Source organism: Gavia stellata, chromosome 1, assembly GCF_030936135.1.
Source record: "Gavia stellata isolate bGavSte3 chromosome 1, bGavSte3.hap2, whole genome shotgun sequence".
In the NCBI taxonomy this organism is placed as follows: domain Eukaryota; kingdom Metazoa; phylum Chordata; class Aves; order Gaviiformes; family Gaviidae; genus Gavia; species Gavia stellata.
This window is the reverse complement of record NC_082594.1, coordinates 60823723-60843414: the sequence shown is the minus strand read 5'-3', so window position 1 is coordinate 60843414 and position 19692 is coordinate 60823723. Positions and strand designations below refer to the sequence as shown.

The 19692-nt window shown below is 37.6% G+C and overlaps 1 protein-coding gene across 5 annotated transcripts in view; it reads left to right on the top strand.

Annotated features, from left to right (window-relative positions):
- The window catches only part of FGF14 (fibroblast growth factor 14), a 418620-nt gene that overhangs the window by 228891 nt on the left and 170037 nt on the right, over nucleotides 1-19692 (top strand). Inside the window, exon 1 of one of the 5 annotated variants that reach the window (XM_059835840.1) lies at nucleotides 10692-10704. The exons of the other annotated variants lie outside the window; for them this stretch is intronic. The gene's annotated coding sequence lies outside the window, so the exon portion shown is untranslated. Of the gene's footprint in view, nucleotides 1-10691; nucleotides 10705-19692 lie in introns of those variants that run through there. 5 annotated transcript variants of the gene reach the window in all.

Genomic DNA, 19692 nt, shown 5'->3' with positions numbered 1-19692 from the left:
CGTTTTTAATTTTATCCTGAAGAAAAGTTTAAAAGATCACATACTTTTGAAATATCAAATTTTTCACAAAATTAAATTCTTGTTTTCTGAAAGAGTAATTAAAGTCTTTGTTGATTTTCATTTAAAAACAAAGCCTCAAATTGTTTTTTATTTTGTTTTTAAACAAGTGTTCAGGCTTCCCACCATTCACCACAGGGTACAATCCCTGGTGCAACGCACAGTTACAGCCCAAAACAAAGAGCATGTGTGCAGTCTCTGCAATGATATCTATCTATCTTAAATATTTTGCTTGAACATGAATGTCCTCTGCAAAGTCTTTTTGTGGGACAAAGGTGGCAATTCAGTGCTGCTATTTTGACTGAGATTGCTGGGCACCTTCAGATTTGCCTTCCCAGCTCTCGTTTCTAGGGAAGATTTAGAGACTGAAAAAACCACATCTGTGGGAAGGGAGAAAGGGGAATAAGAAATAGGTTGTAGAGCTTAAAAAAGACGATGGAAAAGCTATGAAAGGGTGGAAGGATGAAAGGCAAGGGTGTTATGAAGACAGCAAAAAGGACAACAGTCATACCCTCTCCCCATCGCAAAAAATCCATCAAAAACTGAGAAAAGAGCTTTATGATGTCATTTGTCTTGTACCATTTGTTAACAATCAACAAATACTTGCTAACAAAGATACTATTCCTGCATCTCTCATAACTCTTCATCACTCTGGAGGGGGGAAATCCTGACAGGGATGTGCGTGAAAGCTGCGGCCAGCACCACAGCTTTGGCTGACACTGGTTGGTCTGATTTCTGTTGTCCTAGTGCCACATTCTGCTTCGTTGCCTGACCCTAAGCAGCATCAGTGCCAAGTGCAGGGTGGGCTAAACCCTCTGATAACTGCTGGTCTATAAGGAAAGTGGAGGAGAGGTATGGGCAAAGAACCACTAAAGCGCTGGAGGACAACGAGCACCCAGATGCTTTTTCCTGAAGGTGGTTCTAGGCTGTGGTTTCTCCAGCTGCAAGGCAGCGGGTTCATACCAGGTTTTGGAGGCAAGGCTTTTAAGGACTTTACAGGGATGCAAAATATAGCCTGATTAATAGTGTTTAATCAATTTTTATTCTGGAGGATGCTTAGGAGTGGCAGATTAAGTGGCTGCTGAGCAGAAATGTGTCTGACCTGTTGTACCCCTTGGACTCTTGCCTCCTCATAATGCCAGAGATGATAACTGGAAACCAGCTCCTTTTTTGTGTCTTTTCCCTCAAATGACTTTGAATGGTGGACACTTGCTATCTATTTTGGAATTTGTCCAGTAGGAGGTCTTTATAGTATATAAAGTAAATGTTCTTATGAGAAGAAAAATTTCAATTTCTTCTATTTTCTTCTGATAGCTATTTTTCATGTGAGTGGGGATAGCGTAATTGTTTTGACCAGAATGAATAGCTAAATATTTTTGTTCCCTTTATTTTGAGAATAGTACATTTTTATCATCTGGATAATTTTCACTCTGTAGTAAATTGATTCACTCTATATTGAAATTATGTATTTTTGAAGCTTCATTAAAGACCTTGTATTTTTGCTTTTCATAGTAACGAAGCAAGAAGTACTCTTTAAGCCTCAATCAACGGGAAGAATTTTACAGATAATAAAGTAATCCACTCTCTTGGGTTTTGTTTAGTTGGGATTTTTTGGTGGTGGGTTTGAGAGGTGCTTTAAATGAAAATATAAGCAGGTATCACTTCCAGTCTTTATTTCGGTAGATTTTCTTGAAGAGAATATCTTGCTAGAACGTATTCAAGCCCAACAAATGAGGGAGACAGCAATTATGAAAGCTGACGCTGTATGTACAGAAGAAAACATTTTGTGAATGCTCCTTGGCATTGCTCTGTAAACCATGCTTAGCACAGTGAGAAACATGGCCAATAGTCAAATTCTTCAAATACAGCAAGTTCTCTTGATTGTTAATTAAAAAAATAATATTATCTGACAGGCTGCTGAAGTCCTACTGGCTTCAGAAATCCCATATAAGAGGCTTTATGAGGCTGAAGAAGTTGTATTCACATGCTTCAAGAGACTTGGCATGTGGCAGTTTCACAGTGGGCTGAGTTAGTCTCATGTGAGGACACTGTGTCCAGAAGGTTTAGCGTTCTTGGACACGCAGTCTCCTTGAAGTATGGCAGCATCATCCCTCTATGTCAATAACAGCTGATTTCCTCTTGCCTCAATTCAGGAACAGCTGATTTGTCACTCTCCCTGCTGATAGGGGACAGCTAAGAGGGGCATTTTCTCTGGGAAGAGGAAGACCTTATCACTTTCTTTTTTTTGTGTTCCATTTAATTTTGTTTTTTAAGTGAGCTCCTTTAACCTTAATAGTTATCAAAGAATTTCCTAGCAGTATGAGAAAGTGTCAATAAAATCTGGAAACCTTAGTTTCATATAGAACTTAGTGAAAAATTACTGACTGGGTAGAATTTGGAAGCCTTCTGTTTTCGAAAGCCAAAGATAGTAGTTTACAACAGAAGAATTTAACTGTATTTTACACTTCATTATTAAAATCAAGAGAATGTGCTGAAGCTGTGGCCTGTTGTGCAAGCTATTGATTAAGCTGAAATACTGTTTGGAAAAAAACCTAGTTCATTTATCATCTTAAATTTGCAGTTGAGTGTAATAATTAAATCCCTAAAATCTGCATACAATCTTTTTCATAATACTGTGATCTGCTGCCTTTTGATTTTCTTAATAATTACATGTTAACCATGATGTGGTTAACTGAATATCCATCCATGTGATGATTTGTTATGTGAACCTACAGCAACCTGTATCCTAGTATAACTCGTTGCATATGTGTAAGTACAGAAGAAGTTCCTTTGAATCAGTGGGGCGGGGGGGGGGGGGGCGTGGTGGTGGTGGTGGTGAGATTTAGCATGTAAGATGTTAGCTAAAATTCTCAGCTGTTCTTCAGTGATGATATTACTCTTCTCCTAAGTTGAAGTGTTGGATGTGGTGTCTCTTCACATTACAAAAATAAGTTCTTAGTTCCTGTGGATGTGTATGTAATTGGTTGACTACAATCTGATCACTCAAAGAAGAAAAGTGTTCGTTTGTATTTATTTGCACAATATTTAACTTTTGTGGTTTTAATCACCTACAAACTGGAAGACATTTGACTTCTGATTTTTTAGCTGAAATATTCCAGCTCATGTGACTGAGATGCTGATGTTATTAAATTAGGCATTTTCTTTTTTGGGTGGTATAATTTTTTTTCCAGGTTACTTTACACCTTTGGAGATGCAAATGGTAAAACAGAACAAGTGATGTTATTTTCTAAACCAGCTAAGACTCTCAGAGGTTTATTTAAATTGAACTCCAACAACTCATGTTATCTTGAGAAGTGCTAAGAGTCCTTCAGACTTTGCAGGGAGAGGCTCTTCAGTTTGCAGGCCCTGACTCCTTGAGCTAAGAAATGCACACGCTCTTCCAGGCAGCACCCAGTGCTCATTCCCTTGAACTGCGTGGCAGTGTCTTTGTTCAGGGATTAATTTTCCTCTCTGGTGATTGCATAATGCTGGATTAAATCCAACTTTGAGTCCTTGCCATGATCAGAATATTCCAGAATGTTCTTGGGATAACATCAGAAAGCTGAATATTTGAGCAGAGTAATGGATTATTCCCTGTCTGACTGAGCATCAGTCACCTGCAGAAATTTGAAGGAGGCTGTGGATTGTGTGGCCTGGGATTTCCCTGGCTGTCAGCTGTTAGAGAGGTCAGGAATGGAGATTACTGTCATCCTTAAAAAATGTCTGTCCTCTGGTCCTCTGAGGAAACTCCACAAAGAGAATGGGAGGAGATACTGCTGGCTTCAGAAACTCATGACGAGCAGTGACAGGTCCCGTTTCCTATACTTCTACATGTCATCTGGCTGTTTCTTAGTGTTCCCTGGCATACAATCAATGTTCATACGTGAGAAGTAAGAGAGAAAGTACACACCGCACATGCGTCGATGTGCTGGACTCTGCCATTCCCAGGTGTTTACGGATGTCATCCATTGCCTAATGATGGGCAGGCTTAGGGGGAGCAGTGTTACAGGGCAGGGAGGATCGCATACATCTTGGGGTTCATTTGTGGGAATATGGATAGCCTGCCTTTGGGCAGCTTTGCTGCAGCAAGTTTATCATGTGTATGATTACTATGTTGACTGATACGAAATCAAATTTTGTTGTTTGCCTTACTTGTCAAGAAATTTTGAGACTCTTTGAGGTGGAAATCCATTCAAAATTTTTTCAGTGAAAAATTCAATAGTGGGATGTGAAGCCACATTCAATTATATTGTTTTGAAGGACAGCTGGTTAAGAAATTAAAATCTTCAATCAGTCTAGGGTAATAAAGTATTTAACCCAGATGAGTCTTTCGTTGTACATGTTAGGAACCATCGTGTTTTATTCACTTGGTAAATATACTTTCTTTTTTAGTAGCTCTGAGTACACGTAAGTGAGCAGATTCTTGCCTTATATCTCAATTTGATTATGTCCTATACTGTCCTTCCTTATTATTTCACAAAAATTAAGAGGGTGTGTAGCAGGGTGTATCTTTTTTCTGCTTAACATGTTTGCAGAGCTGGACATCATGCTGGAAAATATATTTAAGGTCCAAATTAAGTCCAGTACCACTAAGGTATTTTTCACTTGGTGTCAATGGAAAAAGATTGGGTTTCCTAAACTCGATTTTTCTTTTTCTAAAACACGAGCAAGATACTCCAATCTTATCTAGCTATCAAAACAAGACATCAGCTTTTTTGAAGATACTAAATATGTCAGTTGCTAAGCATTTTGGAAACTCTTATTTAGGCATCTGAGTGGAAGCTGGGCAATTAGAAAAATCATCTACAAAGCATTCCTTAATGGCTCATTCTGAGGCTAACATGTGGAGGAGATAGCTCAGTATTAATTTATTCACTCATTGGAGAGCTATAGCAGGACCAAGTGAATGTGCACAAATCTATTCTGTAATCACTAGTCTTATGTGGCAAGTTACAACTTACGAAGGGTGAGTCATGCCTACTGTAAAAAGAAGGTGCTTTAAAAGGTACAGGAGAGAGGTAGGTACTTCATTTTCCATGGAGTGTGCAGTTTATTTTTCTTTCCTTTTGAGTCCATTCTTTAGATTTTTCAGTAGAAGAACCAAGATTTTTAAAAACATAAATAGGTTAGGAAATAAACAAGATATTTGTCATTCTATGCAATGTGCTGGACTTGCTGATGCAAGTTAGGTACCACTCAACAGCTGTCTGATATGCAGACTGGACAAAATGCAGCCCTGGATTCAAGCTGTTACAGCCCAGCATAATGTGTTCTTATTGCTCTAGAACACAATATTCTTTAAAGAAAAAGTTAATAAGCAATGCACTGAGGGGATATAATCAACACTTCTACAACTGATGTTAGTCAACTTAGCTCCTATTCTAACGCTTGGGGAGGTACAAGTTTTAAAAACAGCCCAGTTGTTACATGTTAGAGTGAATTATGGTAGCATACAAAAAGACCTCAGTATTCAAATGCAGTTCTACAACCTTAGGCATTTAAATGCTGTGTCTAAACATGTAGATGTATTGTATAATTTTTATAGGTTCTAAAAAATATTTTAGGCAGTCAGAATAGTGTGCTGTTGAGACCTAAAGAAAAACTGAGATTTCTAGAAAGATGTTGAAGTGTCATTTATTTACCTGCATTCTACTTACTGTGTGGATGTTTCTTTCATGTATTTCTTCTTTTTAAGACTAATTATACTCTCTTAAGATCTATTTTCAGCTCTTTTAAATGTCTGCTTCCCTCCTCTGTTAATTATCTTCTATTTTCATTTCTTTTGATGTCAGTCTCCCCTTCACACACATACACACTTACTTTCTCTTACTCTGTTGTCTCCAATTCTTTTCTATCTCTCCATAATGTTCTTTTTCTCTCCTCCAAGTGTGCTTCCTCACTCTGTTCATATGGGGGTTCAGTTTGTGTAGTTGGGAATCACGCTTTCTCCTCCAGGTTAGGTATCTTGTCATCAAGCCTCATGACTTTCATGTAAAACCTACCTGCAGCACTTTATCTTCTCATCACATGTTCCTGTTCTTCTCTTTTACAAAAGCTTTTGCATTTGTTTTCTAGAGAATTTTCTCTTCTGTCTTTCGTGATGGCCATTGTATGCTATTCACTGAAGTTTGGGGTTTTTTTGGTATTATTGTATCAGATTGACACTTAGATTGCTGCTTTACATTAGAAAGCCCACAAAATAACTTTCCATGCAACAAGCAATATAGCTCCACTAGCTTGAAAGGAGGAAACAGAATGAAAATTTAATTATAGAAGGTATAAGCAATCCAGTTGCATGCTACCTTAGTTCACTGGCTCTCTTAACACTTGTGCTTCTGACTCCAAGCCTTTTGCTTCCACAGGACAATGGGGTGTTCAGGCATCAGGCATATCTCTTTTTGTACATGCCTTAAAGACAGCTGAGGGGGGAAAAAATCATATTCATACTTCTGTTGACGTTATTGGCCCATGTGTCACCGGTTGCCTCGGTCTCTTGGAGAACTGGGAAAATTACACTGTAGTAGCTCTGAGCACTGCATGTTGTCATAGAAATATCCAGTATCACCGACATCCTGGCAGAGGACAGTCAGTTAGTTGTAGCTGTCTCATTTCCTCAATCTACTTGTCAATGCCCCAGGGTTCATTGGTTGTTTTTTATTTCTTTTTTCTCTTTTTTTCCCCCCCTCCTTTGACAAACAGACTTTCAAGGAAACCAGGAGTTCCAGTGTTTGGATGTTATTTTCAGGTGTGTGTCTTCTACTTGAACTCATGCTAAAATGCAAGCTGCAGATATAGCTGGGCACAGTCTCTTTTCAAAATTTTGGGATAAATTTCCATTTCTGCTTTTTTCTTGTTAAGTCATTAAATAATCCCTCAGGAGCCTTTTTTTTAAGTCCTCAGTTTTTTTTCTTTTTATCCCCCCCCCCCCCCCCCCCCCCTGTATTCTGGCAGCTTATGTGTTCTTTACAATAGATTATGCTCTCCTTCATCTCCACTGCCCAATAGGTGGTCTTTTTGTAACTGTTCTTATTATTTACTCATTCTCTTTTTTAATAGTCATTCACTTCGTACTCTTTATTCTGTGTACATTCACCACTTGCTAAACAGAGCATGTCCCAGCTAGAATAGGCTGTCTTTTTTGCAGAAATAGCTTCGCTTCTTTTTGTTTCTGCACTGCCTGCTTCTGATCCAGCATTACAGCTGTCTTCTACTCAGACCGGTGGGACCTGTTGTTCAAAAGACATTTATATGGATACAAAACTTTACCAAAAACCAATTGTTTTGCAGATCGGTAGGAGAAATCCCAAGTGGGATAGTTTTCTCTGAGAAAAAAGTCTTTCTAGAGATTTTGAGATGGATTTGCAAGAACCTTTAAGATACAATATTTACTACCAAAAAAATGGCCAATTCAGATTCTGACTGAGTATAGTGTTTCAACAGGTATTTCCCACATGTTGTATCTTTTGTATCAGGAAACCACCACTCCCCATAAAGCTTCTGCAACTTCAGTAGAGCTGGGTGGGATCAAACTTTTTTTTGTAGGAGAAAGAATGATAAAAATTTCTGTATTTCATTTCAGTAAAAATGTTTAGCTAAAATCAATGCTTTGGTGATTTTTGCCAAAGAACAAATTTTGCACTGTAGGAATTGCTTATATAATTTTTTGGCAAACTTTTCATTCTAAAGGATCTTCCAGGCACCACAAGTGAACAACATCTCTTACTGTGCTCTCTGTGGGTTTCATGGCCATTAATGTGTTTTTGGCGGGAAAATCATAACTATCATTTGGAATGAAGACCACTGAGTGCATAGTTTATGGGCCTAAGAGCACTATGCTCATGTTACCAGCACTGTGCAGTGAGATTTGGGCCTCCTTTGGTATTCTGTACTATGTACGCTGTGCAGGCTTTCCTCCAATTAATCTGGGCAGGCACCGTGTCTCTTGACAGCAAACTGCATTTAACGATGATGTAATCTGACTGCTGGGTCTATTAGGATATTCCCACTGAATAAAAAGTGTATGAAGGCAGGGAGTTTGGACTTGTATGGGAAATCCAAGCCTGCTATCCTCTGTCTTCAGTGGCTGATGCGTGTAAGCAAGACTTGACTGGAGCTCAACGTGGCTGTAGGGTCAAAACAGGTTCCACAGCCAAAAAGCCAGGAACGCAGCACCGTGCCACAGATCCTGGTTATAATCCTTGTTGGAATTTCTACCTGAGATCCTTTCTCCTCTGGAAAACATTTCTGTGGGTACAACAGCTGAGGTGTTGTGTCCTCTGGATCTGTAGCAAGATGCTGACTTTGAGCCTGCTTGAAGGCTCTGGTTCAGGTAACCCAGCCATGAATGGCACATTTAGGAAGCCAGAGGCTACTGGGTGTCATCGTAGCTGTATCACTTGCCTGTGTGTGCAGTAGCTATGGGATCCAGTTTGCCTTGTCCTCCCTAACCCAGTGGGTCATCTGGTGGTGCTGCGTTCTCCTGTTCTCTTGTGACTTGTGGCTTTTCAGTTTTCTCGGCTGTCATCAGCAAATATCTTCTCTTTGCTACTTGAAAATAGAAGTTTATAAAGTATTTTGTAGCTGCAAAAAGGCAAATAGGTAATTTATTTTGCTTTCAGTCTTTTTTAATTGCTCTGTTCCCTGGGACTGACAGAACATTTCTATTTTCTTATAGTTTCTCTGACTCTGAGTTTATTTTTTTTACATATTGGGTTATTTTATCTCCAACCTGACTTCAGAGTTTACTTCTGTTGGGTTTACTCTTGAAAAAAAAAGGCCTATAGAAGATGAATATTTATTTTCAGTCTTTTCTTGGATTTTGCTTCTTCCATTGTACTGCTGTTCCCTCTTGCTCTGTCTGCTCCCTGTGACTTAATTATATTGTTCTAAAGGAGAGTTCAAAAGGAGTTGAAGAATTTTAACCTTCATATGTTCAAACCTTTGCATCTGGTGTAGATAAAAGTTTCATAAAGATCTTTTTTTTAAAAAAAAAAATCACTCTCTAAAGTTTGCAAGCTTCCCAACACCGTAATAATTATTCCAAAATGTACAGCTTAATTACATTCCAGTTCTTATAGCTTAGAGAATGAACTGTAGCTCCTGTGTGAACTGATATAGAGGAGTGATTTATGTTTTGCTCAAGAACAGCTCTTTTATAATCCAGAACTAGCAGTTACAAGAAACATGTGTTTAAGGTGTCAGGAAACTGCATTTCTAAAGCTTGTCCTGTTGTAACATTTGACCAGTTAATGCATGAGTATCTAACTGCCCCCCTCCACCTCTTTTGGCTTAGTTGCCTACTTATACTTTGAGATTTAAATGTGTGCAGAAACAGTGACATAACCTCCTGCAGCAAGGTATGTATTTCAATAGATACTCTTTCAATCTTCTTGAACTTATCTACAACCAGCTTTGAGCCACCTTCCTTGCTCTGTTAAGTAGTAATTCCATCATATTTGTCTTATAACTACAACATTAGTTTCTCTTTATATTTTTAAGCATTGAAGCTGTTTTACATCTGTTGAGCTCTCTTATTTTAGGGTAGTTTTGTTATCAAGTGATCTCTGAAGTTATTGGGTGTTAATTCCACTTTCCAGTAAGATCATCAAAAAACACTTAGTGCTCAAGAAGTTTCTGTACCTGGTGTATTCAAGATACAACTTGCCAGACAATAAGAAAAGGATAGTCTGTATTTCAAAATCTGGATATTCCAAAATTTTCTGTGTGAATTTCTATGAGCCCTCTCATTTGCTTCTACACAAACACCTGTTGGAGTCAGACTTCATTATTTTTCTGAACCGACTACTTCCAGATGAAGTTTTTTGTGTAGTGTGTGTTTCTTTCCTTCAGTTTTCAGCATTATATATGAATTGCTATACCTCTTGGTTTTCTTAAGAGCCATCAGATGTACTTGCATCTTCCCTGACCTAGACCACACTCACATGAAGAGGAGGTCTGTTTTATTCTATGACAAAGGAAGTTTTTAGTAATACTTGAAATAAGCATTGCTTAGCACTGTGAAGATTCTCCACTGAGTACAGAAAAACTTTAGATGTCTCCCTGTTCATGAGCAGTGTATTGGAAGTATTTTAGTCTTCTAGACCAAAGGACTGGGGCAGCAACATCTGCTATATACAAAGCTGAGATTTGATCCTTGATACAGTTCTTGCCACTATTGTTCTCAACAAGACTTACTGCTTAATCTGGATGATTTTGACTGAGGAGTTCCTGAGGCTGGCAATTAAGAGGAGTCTATCTCCCAATTTCATTTCTTACTACTTCTGCTTGCTGTATGGAATCTTGTTTTGTAGGATGGGAGGAGACAGAACATACAAAAGTGTAAAATTACCTACTAGTAATTGTGTTAGTCATCGTCTTGTTTTCTGCCATCCTATCTTCCTCCCTCTTTCCCCTTCTTACATTATACTGCCTTTCTCCATAATAGTGTATTTCCTAATGCTACAAAGATCTTCCTATTTTTTTAATGACTACAATGGGGAGAAAGGGTGGAAGTTCACTGTATGTAATACCCCTGTGATTGACAGTCTTTTTGCCTCCTGCTTCCTAGTAGGTAGATAACGCTTGCTGTATGGGATCTTGTTTTGTAGGGTGCAAGAAGAGGGAGGACTACAACAAACACAAATAGTGGTATGTAATTTTCCCTTTCTCCTTTGTCTCTCCCTACTTACCAGCCTTAACACCGACTGTGCTCAATCATATGATGATGCCTTGTACTGCTATTTGCTGCTTTTTATAAAAACACATCTTCCCAGTTTTTGTTAGTTAATTGCCTGAAGCATTTTCAGAAAGAATACAAATGAAATATTATGTACAACACATAGGTAGTGGGTTGCTCTTGGCCACAATGTGACTGAACTTAAACTGAGCAGGTTCTATACCCCATTGTGACATCTGAAGTCCTCTAGTCATCCATTATCTTTCAAAATATTTAACAGGCTACTGTATGTGGGTTTTTGGAGAAAACAGCTGTGATGGGGAAAAGGTAATCATCATTCTATTTAAAATAAAATCAACGACTTGCATAGAGTGTGCTATCTTTTTGAAAAGCTGATACTGTAGAGCTGATCGTGAACTGCCTGATTTTCTGGGTCAAGTTTCATAAAAATATTGTAAACTTAAATTCTAGTTGCAGATTCTTAATTAGTTTGAATGGCAGAGGGAGACGGTACCCAGCCTTGCATAACACAGATTGTCTGGAGGTTAGAGGGGTTTTTCTCGTAAAATAAAGGGGAAGGTTGCTGCTAGACAGAAGAGTTGTATTATTTCTAAGGGTAGGACAGCACTTTAAAAAGTACTGTGTTGTGTAGCGTTTGAACATTTCACTTAAAATTACAGAAGTTATTCAAAAGATGTTGTCTTTTGGTTTGGGTTTTTTTTCTGTTGTAAGGCTCACACTTCTGCCCTTTTGTTAAAATGGTACAAACTGGCAGGGTTTATCAGGCGGATATATAAAGCATCATAGCTGCAGCACAAAGATAATGGAAAAAATGCTTTATTGAATTCAGTTATCAAGAGGAATAGAGAAAAGCAAATGATGTGCCAAAAACTTGTTTCAAGAAAGATACCATCTTCATTAGACCAATTTTTCTTAGTGTTGTTCTGGGTTGTTGGTTCACTATTGACTAAGAAGGAACATGTCTGCCCAGTGAATCATTCCTAGTTTCTATGACACCCCTAAGATCTGCATAGTACAGCTAAAGCAAAAAACAAGTCATATATTCAAGTTCTGAATAGCTGTGATAATTATGAAACAAAAGCTGCACTTGTATTTGCCACGATGATGGGAAAGCTTTTCCATTTCAGTTGAAAACAAGAACAAAACCCAGTAAATCCTCAACAGAGTAGTGAATCTGCACTCCTTTTGGTAAGAGCACATTAGGGATCAGATCCTGTACTTTAACTGATCTGCACAGATTGTGTGTCAAGAAGGTAAATGGAAAAGGTAGAATAAACTTTATCTGTTTGATACTCAGTAAAGTAGATTTTTTTTTCCTGTGAAGGGAAGAACCTGTTGTTGTTTATGGACTGACACAATGCCTGTGGTCAGGGTAATTCTTTTATTTCTACTGTGAAACTAGAAACAAACGGATTTTGCATGATCTGTCTGTGCTTTGTCCATTTAAAAGGAAGTTCAGCCTTTCGGTGGAGAGATTCTTCCCAGACTAGGTGAAAACTTAAATTCACATTGTCAACATGGAGCAAAACTACTCCATCATTCTGGAAAATGAGTCCCCAAAGTGTATTTTGTTCAGATAATAACTGCATGTTGTGGAAAAATATGAAGTAAGATGATAGAGAACTAATGAAGATGTAGAGGCTTTGTACTGTTGGCATTTGGAAAAAAAAGTTAATTGCTTTTATTCTGAGGTTCATAACATTACCATTAATTTTCATGATAACTTTTTTGTGTAGACATGACGCATATTGAATAGAGCTGTCTGTTTGATAGAAAGTGTATGGGCTACTAAGATGTCAAGAAAAATGACACTTCTAAAGTTTCAAAAGGATGTGTAATTACTGTGGATTAAGTTTTACTTGAGCTGGGTACAGAGGGGGTTGCTTTTCTTTTTTTCTTTTTTTTTTTTTAAATGTGATCTTGATTTGTCTGCATAACCATCACAAAACCTATGGCTGTGATAGCCACCTTCTCCCCATGCAGCCTAGAAGGTTGTTCATATTAATTCCAAGAGGTGTTCTTGGCGTATAGTGGAGTATCCATCACCTCTGGGTTATACTGCTACATACTATCTTTATCTCCGTACTGTGCATGAAAAAAATTTTCATGGGAATGGGTGTGGAATAGTGACTCTGTTACCAGTTGGAGTGAAGAGGAATAGTGGAACCTGGGGACTCCTGGAGAGCCCTTGGTATCTCTGCAGCACCTAGAAATCCTGGTTAACGGCAAAGACCCCAGTATCTGTGTTGGCTGAATTGTGAATGTAAAATATATGTTGCAGCACGTCAGTCTTGTATTTGCTGTGTTTCTTGCAAACAAAGTTGGCAATAACCCTCTTAATGCGATGAAGTAGATACAGCAATTTGCTAAGAATACAACAAACGTTTTTAAGCAAAGCTTTCCTATGGACATAAGTAGATACTTAGTAGCAGGTGTGTGGGTGTATTTTCTGCCATTTGCTAGATTTTTGTAATTTTTCTGTTATAAATAATGAAAGGCAACACTTCAGAATACTGAAGGGTAGATTTTGAGAATGGATACTTACAGTACAAAGTTTAATATATTTTTAAAAATAACATTCTGGTTCTTCAGTCATACTGAATTTTTACAATGTAAATTCGAAAGATGGCATGGCTTGAATTGCTTCAGCACCTGAAAACTGCTATTCAGGTGTAACAAATCAGATTAAACAAATTAAACAGATTAAACAACTCAGTAGTTCTGTGTTCATGCCTGTTTATTTTCCAGCTGGGTATACTTTTGGCTGGCTTTTCTTTGACCCATAGCTTATAGTTTTCTTGGTTTATGCCAAATATGTTCTGTTTATTTTACTGTGAATATAATGATTGTTGCCTTCAAAATAATTTCTGGTGTCCTCTGTTTTTGATCTTTTAGCCTGTAATTATTATAACAAGTTTATGAATATGCCCATCCATTTTTTATGCCTGTTTTGAGCTATTTATAATTCTCATTAGCAGTAGTAAGAGGAGATTTCTCTTGTTAAACACTGAGATGGGATTCTGGAGGTACTGTGAAGACAAAATTGTTAGTCATGGACTTGATGTCCGAACAAAATAGACGGCAGCCTTCTTGCACATCTACTTCCCAGGAAAGGAAAGTTACCAAAGTATTATCTTTCCTGAGGCTGAGGTGAGGCAAACCTGTACTGCATATGCAATGAAACCCAAACCGTTCTATGATTCTTTCATTCTATGAAGTGAATTCCAGTCTAATGCTGCTCAAAAAAACCCTCATGTCTTCATGCCATTGCTTCCTTCATGTTACAGCACTGCTGACTTTTGTGAAGCTATATCTGACCTCCACAGCATCACTGGAGATGAGTGACAAGTAGGGTGACGATTCAGCCCATCTCCCTTTAGCCTTGCTAAGATACGGGCAATGACTGCAGGCTACTTATTCAGGCTCAGTAGATAGACTCGACCCCATCAGAAGCTGATCTTTCCCAGCCATCTGAGTGGAGTTAGATACCTGTCTTAGCACCATGCTCATGGCTGGAGTGGGGTAAATATTTGTTACTTTCACATCTCAGTTCAAGAAATTTGTAGCTCTGAGAGTTCTGCTGGTTTTGTTCATGTGACTTTTTGATAGTTTCTTCTGCATTGTAAATATGTGTATTAAATTTTCTCTATAAAGGAGACTGGAAGAAACAACTTTTCTCTTTTCAACAGATGACTTTTTTCCAGGTGAAAGGAACTATGCACTTTATAACCGTTCATAACGCAAAGAGGGATTAATGATCTCAGTAAAAGTTAGATTTCTTTACCTTATAGAGAAGAAAACAGAAACATTGGACTTTTTATCCTTTTGCCTAAGGAACTCCATGCTATTGTTGTATTTTCTGGTCAGGAAATTGGTAATAGTCTTCCTCAGAGACTATCTAACCTTTCCAAAGTTGTCTTACACATGCTAACCTCCTTTAAAAAAATAAAACTAGTCATTTAATAGAGAATTTTCTCCTCAGTCCTTTCATAAAAGAATTCATCTCATATTTAATAAATTTGTAGCATATTTCTTCAATAAGCATTAAAAAAAATGACTAGTCCCTTCTGAAGGAGGGAAGCTTGCAGTAATATTAAAAAACACATATTTTGTAAAATGGCTGTTTGAGAGGTGTATTGAGACCCCAAGCCTGAAAGCTGTTGAATCATCAAAGACAACCAGGCATTTAGTCATTTCTCTAAGGTAACTTAAGGAGTTCTCACTGAGAAATGTGGCTTATTTGATACTGTGCAGAATAGGACTCATTATTCTGGGGTTTTTTTCAGATTTTTTCCTCAAGTCCTCATGTTAAATATGCTCAGTTTAAAACATATCTGTTCTACAAAGCATTCAAACCCTACAGAACCAACCTAGAAATTGAAAATCATTGCAGTCTCTCAACTCTCCCATTGTGACCATCAATACATTTCTTCCATCAATATGTTTCTTGTCAAGCTACATGCTGCTCTCTCCATTGTTTCCAAATGCCAGCCTAAGCTGCTACTGTCAATTCCTTTTTTTTCCTAAAAACGTTTACTTTCAGGGAAAAAAAAAATCACCCTGAGGTAGAGATTTGTCTGTATATGAACACACATAGAAAGCAAATTTTTTCATATAAAGGAGCCTGTCTTACATGTTCGCTGCACAGAGCAGAACAGCACTCTCCAATCTTATGCTCTGGACCTGTGAAGGGAGGAATCAACAGTGGCACGGGCTTGGATGAGTGATCTGGGAAAACTGGTCACATGTTTATGTCTGGTCTATACTCTTCATGTACACCAACAACATAAATCAATGTGTATAAAATGTATCCTAAGCTCTGTCATCACTTTGGTGGTTACCTGTATTTCCCCAAACCCAGAAGGATTATTTGGCTGTTTTTATGCAACTTTGAAGAACATGTCTAATACATAAATCATTTATCAATCAACTGACTTTTAATAACCAGATATGCAAAACAGAGCCATGGCCAAAGGATTTTAATTTAATTAAATGTCTAGGAGCACATATATTATTTCTAAACTGAAAAATAATGATTATTTTATACTTGTGATATAATTATACTGTTTTCTGCTTTAGAGCAGAATTCAGAAGAGTTACTGAAATGTCAAAATGTATACGGGAGGGAGGCCCATGATTGAAAGGATTCTTGCTTCTATATCTGTCCAACCTGGCTCATTGTCAGTACATATTTGGTATTTTGCTGTTCTTCTGAGTTCTTACCTTATTTATTTGACCTAATAACTGTGATTACATTATTTCCATTTGACCCACTGAGTATGGAATGTTAAACATGTTTATTAGGTGTATTAGAGTCAAATTATTTACCATGGAAACCAAAGGTTTCCCGGTCTTCATGCGATATGCTTGGAACCTGTCTTATTAATAATGGAGTTTGGTTTACTATCTGCTTAATACCACTGATTTTCTGTGAAGCAAAGGAGGTGAGATGGAGTACGTGGTTTTTAAAACATCACTCCATGAAAAAGTTTGAAAAATAAACCTTGTCTACCAAAGGCAAGAGGACAACTGATTAGCTCTGTAACTCAGTCACTTTTTACACTGCTGCTTATCCCCTTCATTAAGATATCAAAATCACATGACTGAATTTACAGAGGTTCTGACTGGAACTCTGTAAGTCAATAGGAGCTAGGGCAGTCAGCCCTCTAAAAATAAATGGCCTGATTTTTATACTTTGGAGGAATTTTCACTCAAGCAAGAAAACTGTCACTGCCAGATGGTGATGGAAGCATTACTACAGCAAGGAGATGATAACAAAGATGCACTCAGCAAGGCAAATTGTTACCATAGTTACAGGATGCTAAGCATTTCCAAATAAATAAATAAAATTAGACAGTATTATTTAGATAGCTCAATGACAAAAAAAAAATTTGGATGATTTTTTCTTTTTGAAATGGATGTGTTCTTTCTACATTCTGCTTAAAAATTTGTTACAACACTCTCTTGCTGACTACGTGCATTTCTTTCTACCTAAATACCCTTATCAGCTGTATTTATTTTTATTCTAGAACAAATCCTGGTACTTACTCCCTTTCCTTTCTACATTCTTCCAGCATATCTGCACAACTGAACAGAGCATAACAGTCCATAGGATTCGTAAATATTCTTTAGGCTTTGATAGCAGGATATGATGAACAGCAAAATGAATGTCGGTGGTGTAACAGCTCTTGAATGTCCTTAGTCAGTGACTGGCATCCCACTGTGTTAGCTACCGCACAGAGGGAGTTTCATGGAAATGTGGCTACATTAAAAGGTCTGGAATTTGGTGTTAGTCACCATAAAGTGGGCTAGATGAAGCCTTAGAGGAGGGAAGAGTCTGCGGTACACAGGAATGTTGAAGCAAGCGTGCTTTAATACAGCAAGCAGTAGTAACGTGTTTGTTAGCCACATGGCAAAAGATAACATCTTTACTGTTGGAGGGGTGTGCTGTGGAAGCTGTAGTTTTTCTTAACACCTTGAAAAAGTTGTTTGAGCCATACTGAAATTTGCAGAACATTTACAAACCGACATATTTACTTGGAGCAGGGAAAAGGAGGGAAAAGCAGAGCAAAGGGAGAATGCTGCTGTCGCTTGGGTATTTCTCCCTTCTTCTTTCGTTGGAGGTAATCATCAGATACCACTTATTTAAACAAAAATTGTGACCTACTGAATCAACACAGAAAAGGTTAAGGCCAATCTGGCAGAAGTTTAAAGGTGAGACATTTCTCATCTTTACAAATGAGAGAAAATAGAGCTTCTCTTGGTTCAGTGGAGTCAGTTTTCTGTGTGTTTGAAAATAGTATCCTGACAAAGGCCTGAAAATGTAAAGATTTGTCACAGGGTGGTTCTTGAAGTAGTTTGACAACTTGTTGGTTTATGTAGGAATTGTGGCAATTCTGTTGCTGTTGGGACCACATAATTTTCTCTTTGAAGTGTTCACCACCAACCTGAACATATGGAATATTGGTGTTGCTCCCATAGCGGGGCTCTTGTTCCTGCAGGATCACACTGTGTGTTGTATTGGCACCATCTGTCAGTATTTTAAATATTTAGATTAATGGTCTAACACTAATCCAATGTCTCAAACTATTAATTGCTCTAGATCTGTAGAAAGGCAGACAAAGAGAAACTGATTTTCTCCAGGAAAAGTTGCTCTAATTTGATATTTCACTTAAAATATTTTGTAGTTCGGGGCCAAATACACTAATGCAGTTCAAGCAAGCAAAGTACTCAGATGTTAATAATCCATGAATATACATAACAAATCATACTTAATTACATTTTGATGTCTGGATAGAAGCCAGTATGTTTTGTCAAGTCTCATAGGGAAACTGCACAGGCTATTTATGCATCATTTCATAAACTGTTTTACCACCGTGCTTCATTCTGTTTTTCAGGCATATTTTAAAGCTGACATCACTTGTTAAGACTAGCATCATATTAAAGAGGGAACACAAATTTCAGTATAAAAACACCAAAGAATATTTCTGTGAAACTTTTTCACTCAGTCCATCTGAAAGTTTTTCATATCTTCTTGGATGTGTCTTTTCTTTTTTCTTGCAATGCAATAAACTTCACCCATTAAGAGCCTGTTGATATTCAATTTAATTTAATTTGTTATATTAGGTAGTCTTAGAAGCAACCTCTAGCCTTCTTTATAGAATTGTATGTATTAAATTTGCTAATCATTTTGCATCTGTGGAATATCAGCATCATATCTTGAGAGAATGTGGTATCTGACTGTTATAATTGTGTTAGCATTTAATAATCGTAATGCATAGTTGTCCTGAAGGAACGATTTGTCATCTGTCTGCAGTGTGCACCCACATACACACCTTTTAAAACATGTAATACAGTTCCTTAATGATAAACAAACCTATTCTAGCTTTTTTTACTTACTCCTTTCACTATTTGGGATGCAGACTTGAAAAATTTGACATTTAATTACTTTGTTACTTAACTCTTTTATTTGCCTTCTTTACAATAGTAAAAGTACCTCATTTTCTGTGGTTCCATAAATAGACAAAGTTCAAGATTTCTATTACATTTCCAGCTAGGGCAAGAGAAAAATCCAGAGGAAGCAAGGAAAATAAACTATTTTAAATATGTAAAAATTACGATAGATAAGCTGCATTGTTACTTCAGCCATTTACTAAACGCATTTATGTGATGTAGAACTGTGTGAGCATATGTTTGTCTTAGCCATAAAATCAGACATTTTTGCCAGACATTAATTTTCATGAATACTTGGTTTATTATGATATGCATACTTAGTCTTGCTAAGATAATGCTTTTGTTTATTAAAAAAGCTATTCTTTTCTTACACATGTGTAGCTTACTTCACTGCAAGAGACAACAAATTAATTCTGCTTTATTTGTCATGCAGGCCTGCAAACCCAACCAAATTAAATAAAGTATATCTGGCTGAACCAAACAAAATATCAGGAGGGATTTGGAAATGGGTGCTAGAACACGACAATGGTATTTTTCTTTTTGATCAATGGTAGTGAATCTGTGCTAGTGTTAGGTAAATATTGCTGCTGACTCAAACCTGCGTGAAGCCTTGAAGTAAAGAAGATGTCTCCCCGGGAGTATTTAGGCATCCATGTCATAAGCAGTGCCATCTCTTAGGCCAATTACTTCCTTCTGTGTGCTCATAATCTCCAAAAATGTATGGTTTCTTGGCTGAGGCAGAGTCATCCTTCTGCCTTGAGGTTCTCCTCCTGTTGCAGTTGGCGTCAGCAGAGCATTGCTGGCAAGCCTCAACTGTTTATGCCACTTTCCCACTGTCAGTGGTTTTGTGTCCTTCATGAAATGAATTACTTGTCACAGAGCTTGATAGCAAATGTCTGGGACTTCTTATTTGTGAATCTACTTGGAGGGAGTTTTTTTAGTTCTGCTCTGATGGAAACTGACCTGTTTGGTGTTACACACATGAT